Source organism: Echinops telfairi, unplaced genomic scaffold, assembly GCF_000313985.2.
Source record: "Echinops telfairi isolate 266 unplaced genomic scaffold, ASM31398v2 ScPeMD7_60;HRSCAF=208, whole genome shotgun sequence".
NCBI classification, from domain to species: Eukaryota; Metazoa; Chordata; class Mammalia; order Afrosoricida; family Tenrecidae; genus Echinops; species Echinops telfairi.
The window spans coordinates 9,200,169-9,207,284 of NW_022103958.1; the positions used below are offsets into that span (position 1 = coordinate 9,200,169).

The 7,116-nt window shown below is 39.0% G+C and overlaps 1 non-coding gene across 1 annotated transcript; it reads left to right on the forward strand.

The window, feature by feature from the left end:
• The first annotated feature begins 3,388 nt into the window (after window positions 1–3,388).
• LOC115869898 lies at window positions 3,389–3,478 on the forward strand. Its single transcript, XR_004046423.1, has one exon. It is a non-coding gene; the product is annotated as a small nucleolar RNA SNORD88 (small nucleolar RNA).
• The last annotated feature ends 3,638 nt before the right edge of the window (window positions 3,479–7,116 follow it).

A 7,116-nucleotide genomic window follows, 5' to 3' on the forward strand; every position in this document is an offset into this window, starting at 1 on the left:
TGTTTCTGCTGGGATTTTGCATTTCTTGACTCTTGTCTTATGTTCAATGTATGAAAGTAGAAACATTTTCTGAAAGCTGAATGCCAGTCCTTTAATAGTATTTGAAAATATCTCTGACAATGACATAAAGAGTCTCTCTTTTTTCCCTCTCTGGCCATTCAGGAAGGGAAAGATGCTATCATTCTGAAATCATATATTTCCTAACATCAACCTCCCATAAAAATAGCTTGCGTCAAAATGGAAAGGCATGAAATGCATTAGAATAACAGAAGAGGAAATCAGGGTGCAGAGATAGTCGAAAGAGGTGCATAAAAGGTTGAGAATGAGGTTATCTGATAAATTTCTAGAAAGACATGTACCAGAAAATGACTTGTAGAGTTCAGCTGAAATTTTACTGTGAGCTGCCTACAAGCAAAGAAAAGTTAAGAGATCCCCAATGTGTGTGTGTGTGATAGAAACAACTGATGCACAACTGTTACAAGATGTAATAAAATGAAAGTTCCCATCTTCCAACAGCCAATGCAATGGCTTAATAGATAAGTATTGTTGTAGGAAACTAAACTCATTAACTGAAATACTTGTGGAGATCAAGATATCCACATGGTATCAAAGCATCTGCCATCCCATCATCCATAGTTAGCTTAATAAATATACCGGGTTATTTTTCTTTAATACAAACCATTAATGGTGAGAAAAATGTATAGTCCATGCCTCTTGGAATGATGCAAAAAAGAGGTAAATAGCATCACATGTATCATATTCAAACTCAACCCCAAACTCAATGCTATCAAGTCAATGTTGACTCATAATGGTTCTCTAGGACTAGAGAGAAGTAGCCCTGTGAGTTTCCAAGACTGTGACTTGTTACAGGGGTAGAAAGCTTCACTTTTCTCCCAATCAGTGGCTGATGGTTTGGAACTGCTGACCCTACTGTTAGCAGCCCAAATTGTAACCAATAAGCTACCCGGGATCCTTATACTATATAAACTAAAATTATTTTATCTAACAAGAAGGAAACAATCAAACAATTCAGACTTATTCTCTGGTTTCAAGCACTCAATATCATGGAGACTGTCATATACATATTACATTTATATTCTACTCACAACAAACACTTGCGATTTCATGATCTTAAATCAAGATTCAAGGGTTCGTCAAATTTTGTATTAGCAGTATTCTTGGATAAATTATCCTTACTTGACCTAAATGACGTACCTATCTGTACAGTTTATTTGTTTTTCTGTTAATTAGTTATTTAACTGGTTCTAATGTAACTTTTTAAGTGGACATAAGGATGCCTAGAATCTAAGTAGCATTGACTGAGAAAGGTCCTTTATCTCCCAAGGGTTGATAGGAGTAGGTCCATGGGATATGTCCCCCAAATATGCCTGGTGCAGTAGAAAACAGTAGGTCTTTTAAGATTAAGTGATAGCATTTCTGAATCTTCCTAGAGCTAAATGATATGTCCAGGAGTTATTCTGTTACCATGACCTTATTTTCCTCAAGTGGTCCATTATAGCCAGTCAGAGATTTTCTAGAAAAGTCTTGTTGGGCAGCTGAATCAAGGAGAGAGGGGGCAATGAATGTGGTTAAGAACATGTTCTACATGTCAGTATCTGTTGATGTCATGCCATAATGGTCACACATAGGGCTGTGATCCTCAAGGTGAGCAGTTTGAAACCACCAGCCATGTCTCAGGAGAAAGACAGAAAAACTCTGCTCCCAGAAAGAGGTACAGTTTTGGAAACACCCAGAGGCAGTTCCACCCTGTTCCCTAGGGTTACTATGAGACAGTACTGGCTCTGCCAGGAGTTGTGCTTATTTGTTGATGTGTTTCTCTGACCTTAATCAGATTTCTTCATTTATAAGAGACTCCAAATAAAAACATACCCATTGGATCTCCCTTTAAGTGATACATTTTGATGCAGAAATTTTCTATTTATGTGTGAAGAGAAGCCTTTAGATGGATAGTGAGAGTGTAGTAGTAATATTTACTGAGCATTTAGAGGGATCCGTTTGTCTGCCCCGATAAAGATGTACAGGGTCAGGAGCCTAGGGGAAAGTTCTAATTAGTCCTACATTGCTGCTAGGAGTCAGAGTCCATTTGCCAGCAGTGAGTTTGGTTTTGGTGTTTGGGTTAGCACTTTTCAAGTGTCTTGGTGGGCATTTGAGTTATGCCGTTTAATCAAAGTTCCCAGAAACACTATGGATTCAGTGATAGTGTTGTCTGCATTGTATAGTAAAGAAACTCAACTTTAAAAAGGTGAAGAGATTGTCCAGTGTCATAAGTGCTGACTATATATAAGGTAAGTCTGACCAAGATACCATACCCTTAAACAAACTACCAAAATGTATTCATGTATTGAACCCACGCTGTTTGATTTTTTATAAATTAGTATCACCCTTAATAGCAGGCAAGATAAGTGTCAGGCACATTTGAGAGTGTCAAACGGAAGTTCAGGGGCGTCAGAACCTTGCACAGGTCATCCTTCTCCTAATTGGCTAATGCTCACATACTTGATATCCTCTCCACAACGGTGTCCTTGAAATAATGTGGCATCTCTCTCTCTGGCTTATTGAATGTATCTGCTTTTGTCTTCCTTTTAAGCTTCTAGTTTATATTAAGTATTAAAAATATGCAGAAAGTTGGAGCTTAAATGGCAACTATGAGTAATTTGATAGTAATCAGGAAAGATGACCAAGAAAAATGAATTTTGTATCAAATTGGAAATTAAAAATAATCACAGGTAAATCATAAGCTAAGGATCATATTAGTCTTAAACCTTTAAATTTCCAAAAAGTATATTTTATACTACTTTCTCCCAAGAGTGCATTGTGGCAAATATTAATAGTCCCCCAATATCCATTTTTCCATCTTCCTTATAGTAATGGAAGTGCTAACAACGCACTGGGTGTCCTTTACGTGTCCGGTCATATGGTCACCAGCTAGGGACTGTATTCCCAAACATTCCTTATCAATGCTGTAATCAGATAAGTTGTTTCAAAGCAATGTGAGAATAAGTAAAGAGCTTAGTTCTAGGATCAATTCCTTAAAATAAAACATTTTGTTCTTTATTTATCGTTTGCTCTTTTCTGTGTGTCTAAGGGCAAATTTATTCTAGAAAGCATCTCTAGCCCTGAGGGTAGGGAGAAGGTGTGGGGTGGGGGTGGGGGTGGTGGGAGGAGGAAGGGAACCAATCACAATAATCTACATATAATCCCCTCCCAACTACATAAAAGTAGTTGAAGGGAGACAGTGGTTGGTATAAGACAAAAAAAAATTATAAATGATCAAGGATTCATGAGGGAGAGAGGGTGAGGTGGAGCGGTGGGAAAGGAGCTGATACCAAGGTCTCAAGTAGAAAGAAATTGTTTTGAAAATGATGATGGCCCCCCATGATGTCTAGCACTGGGCTCCGACTGCCCCTGCGGACACTGTGCCCCCCAGGACCTTTGACACCTGGGGGTCTGAGGGGCCATGGGGAAAAAAAAGAAAACGATGATGGCAACATATGTACAAATGCGCTTGACACAATGGATGGATGGATGGATTGTGATGAGAGCTGTAAGAGTCCCCCAATAAAATGATGAAAACAAAACAAAACAAAAAACCTCTACAGTGACTTGTAGGTTAACAAAAAGGAAAGAACCTGGGAAATCTGACTGAGAACTCTCTATTGGTAGGGGCTTGTCCTCCACTAAGAGCAGGGTAGCACTCCCTGTGCCAACAAAGCTCCTCTTGGTACTTGAACCCAAACTCCCTGCTGTGGAGTCATTGCTGACTCCTGGGGACACCACAGGACAGGGAAACACTGCCCCTGTGGGTTTCTAAAAACAGTAAATCTTTACCTGGGCAGAAATCCTCACATTTCTCCTTCAGAGGGCTGGTGATGGTTTCAAGCTGCTGGCCTTTTGATTAGAGGACCAGTACCTCACCCAAGACACCCCCAAGGCTTACCCTTTAATCTGACACTTCCCACTTCCCCTGCCACCCCCTCCATCCCCCTAAAAGAACCACTGATCCAGTTGCTGCCTCTCCATATCTCTGGTGAAAACTTGTGCAGGGGGTTTCCAAAAATTCATAGATAAATACATTTAAGATAGTGAAATTTTTACACAAACTTTTTATAGCCTCTTTGCACATCCTTGTAACCTCTGTGTATTGTAGACTTTAGCATCTACTTGGTGCTCAGCAAATGTTGTTTAAATGAATATATGCAAGAATGACTTGTGTTTATTCTAAAATGAATATAAAGGGTTTTAAAAATTCATGGAAAAGTAGAATGAAAAGATGGAATTCCCCCATAAGCTTGTGAAGCCCCTTCATATTTGCAATTAGAGTTTTGACACGGTGATAGTAGGAGAGAGTAGACCCAAATTTAAACATATGAGTAAAAATGTCCTGGCAAATGTTCTGATGATAAATAGAAAACTAAAAGAGGTGTTGTGTCTCTCCAATTGTCTTCTGCAAAGGGAAGATCTGTGCCCAGGCCATTTTTGAAACGTTATCATTGTGAGAAATCAGGCCTCCCTTATTTGCAAGTCTCTGCTCATGTCCTTCCAGCCGCAAAGGCCATGAAAATGAAACAACGGTAAAGATGGTCTGCACTCATCCGAGCACCTCTGGCATCTAATTAGGCAATGCTTGGTGCAGTACGTGGGGAACAACTTGTCAAAGTCAACAAATTATGCTGAAGGGCAGTTAGGGTTGCCTCCAATGTAAGATACCAGTCCTTTGGGAATCTGCAGAGAAATCACATCTTGCAAAGAATTATCTGACTCGGAAGCACAAATTCTTATGATAACACAGAATTCAGCTTAACTATTATGACTCAGCAAATATTTAATCAATAACTAATCTGTGCCAGTCACTGTGTTAAGCACTGTAGATTTATTCAGGAACGAAAGGCTTTCTTTACTTTTACAGTGTTTGCAGTATCACAAGGTAACGCCTGAGATTAGTGGATATGTTATTTTGGCATAAATGGGAAAACATGGATCCTGATTGAGTCATTCATATGCTAGCCTAGTGCTTGGGGTAGTCTCTGTAACTGTACACATTTGATAAATATTGGTTGGGAAAATTCAAATCATTTGAATAATTATAGCAACTGAAAATCAGTATTCTCTCTTGCAATTAAAATGGTTCTCATAAAAATTGTTGGCTTTTGATTAGACCAATCTTTCCCACACAGACATCTTTTATTAGAGAATATCTTGCACTGCAGCGGGTCAAAGTGATCTTGAAGTAACCGGTAACCAATTAGTAAGTGAAACGAAGGCACGTTGCTCCGGTGCCTTTTGCAGGAACCAGCTGGAAATTGATCATGAGCCAATGATTCTCCCATATCCATTAGACCAAAATATTAGCAGTAGTTGGAATATTTTCATGTCAAGTTTAATGTGGGTGGGTAAATATTCATATTATCGCAATTTCTTTTCACACAGAGCTCAGTAGGAATACTCCTTCAAATTAAATGAGTCTGGTGGGGCATTTAAAGTGGGAAGAGAGATATAGGCATGATTCTGCATGTCATACATAAGTGATTGTGCAACTCTTAGGTTTCTAGGACCAGAGAAAGATCTTCCATGATTATTGAAGCTGGAATTATATAGAGGCGATAAAGAAGTAGCAAATGAATCCTAACTGCCATCATTTGTAAGGGAGATCACAAACACGTCTCATTTGTTCTATAGAGGACACACATGTGACCTGGAGAAGTGAAGGCATTTCCAGGAAGCCACCACTAGTTTGGAGCAAAGCTAAGAATTGAAGATGACCCTTCTAAATCTTTGTCTTAGGCATTTCATTTTGCCATATATTACAGTCCAGAGTGAATAAAAAAGGCCTGGCTATTAATCATGTTCTGTAACTTTGTAATTGCATCTTTAAGTTTAATAGTTACTAGTATGTGTTAACCTGACTAGGCTATGATTCACAGTTGTTCTTTGATGGCTGATAACTGATCTCATTGGACACCTCATGATCACACAGACTGGTGTGCTTCTTCCAAGTGGGCCTTGTTGCTTCTAAACTAGATAGCCGCTTGTTTACCTTCATGCCTTTAAGACCCCAGACGTTATATACACCATCTTTTTATATTTTGTATGTTGAACCAACCAAGTTGATTCTTTTAAAAATCACAGAATAATGCTCAAAGCGGTACTATTGATATAGTAAAGTCCCTCTGCTATTTAAATCACCATCATTGTTAATACAGCCACCTTCTCTACTGTTTTGAAAATGTCAGCACATTGAATTCACAAGCATGCTTATCATTGGTATTGCATACTTACCATTCGTTACCATTGAACTTCTACGGTTAAGGTAACTAGACACTGCCTATGATGACAAACACTTAAAACTCCCTTGTCTGGAGTTAATAAGCAGCCATTGATTTTTTTCCCTTTGATAATTAACTACAAACTGTTGTGGGTAATCCAATAAAAATGCTGGCAGTGTCTAGAATTTTCCACTTCTAAGAATCATTTGCCAAATTGCTTGCCTCAGCCTTGAGTTGCTGTTCCACCCTAAAGAAGTCATAAGGACTTGGGGGCATAGCCATCTTAATGGTCTGATGTCTTCTGAAGTTACAGCCACACTGGGCCATCAGGTCATGTTTGATTGACTCTGTAATGAGGCTTTAGGGGCAGTTTTCTTGCCTAATCTCCACTTGAGCAGTAGCAACTGCGGTTTATAAGCGTTGCCACTCTGTTACTCCCCAAAAGATTTGCTGATCATGTGAAATGTCAATGTCACTGTTGTTTCTTTGAACTTGAGTTATTTTTGTCTTGTACTTCAAGCTCTAATTGAAGTTCCCAAACCATAAATAAATGTCATAATTGGCCCAAACCAGCGCGACACTGGCAAGGCTTTAATATAGTGCTAAACAGTCATGTGCTTCTCTTGGAATCAAAGCATTTCAGAGCTGGACAAGGCCGTAGATGTCATTTGCTCCTACTCTCAATTCTACCCTCGAGTTATAGTGCAATTTCGGTATCAAAGGTCATTCAAGCCTTTGGTATTTAAAGAAAATTGGTTTGAACTGCCTTACCCTCATCCTGTGAAAGTACAAGGTTCTCCAAAAGAAATTTGCAAATCCCCACAGGCAGCTA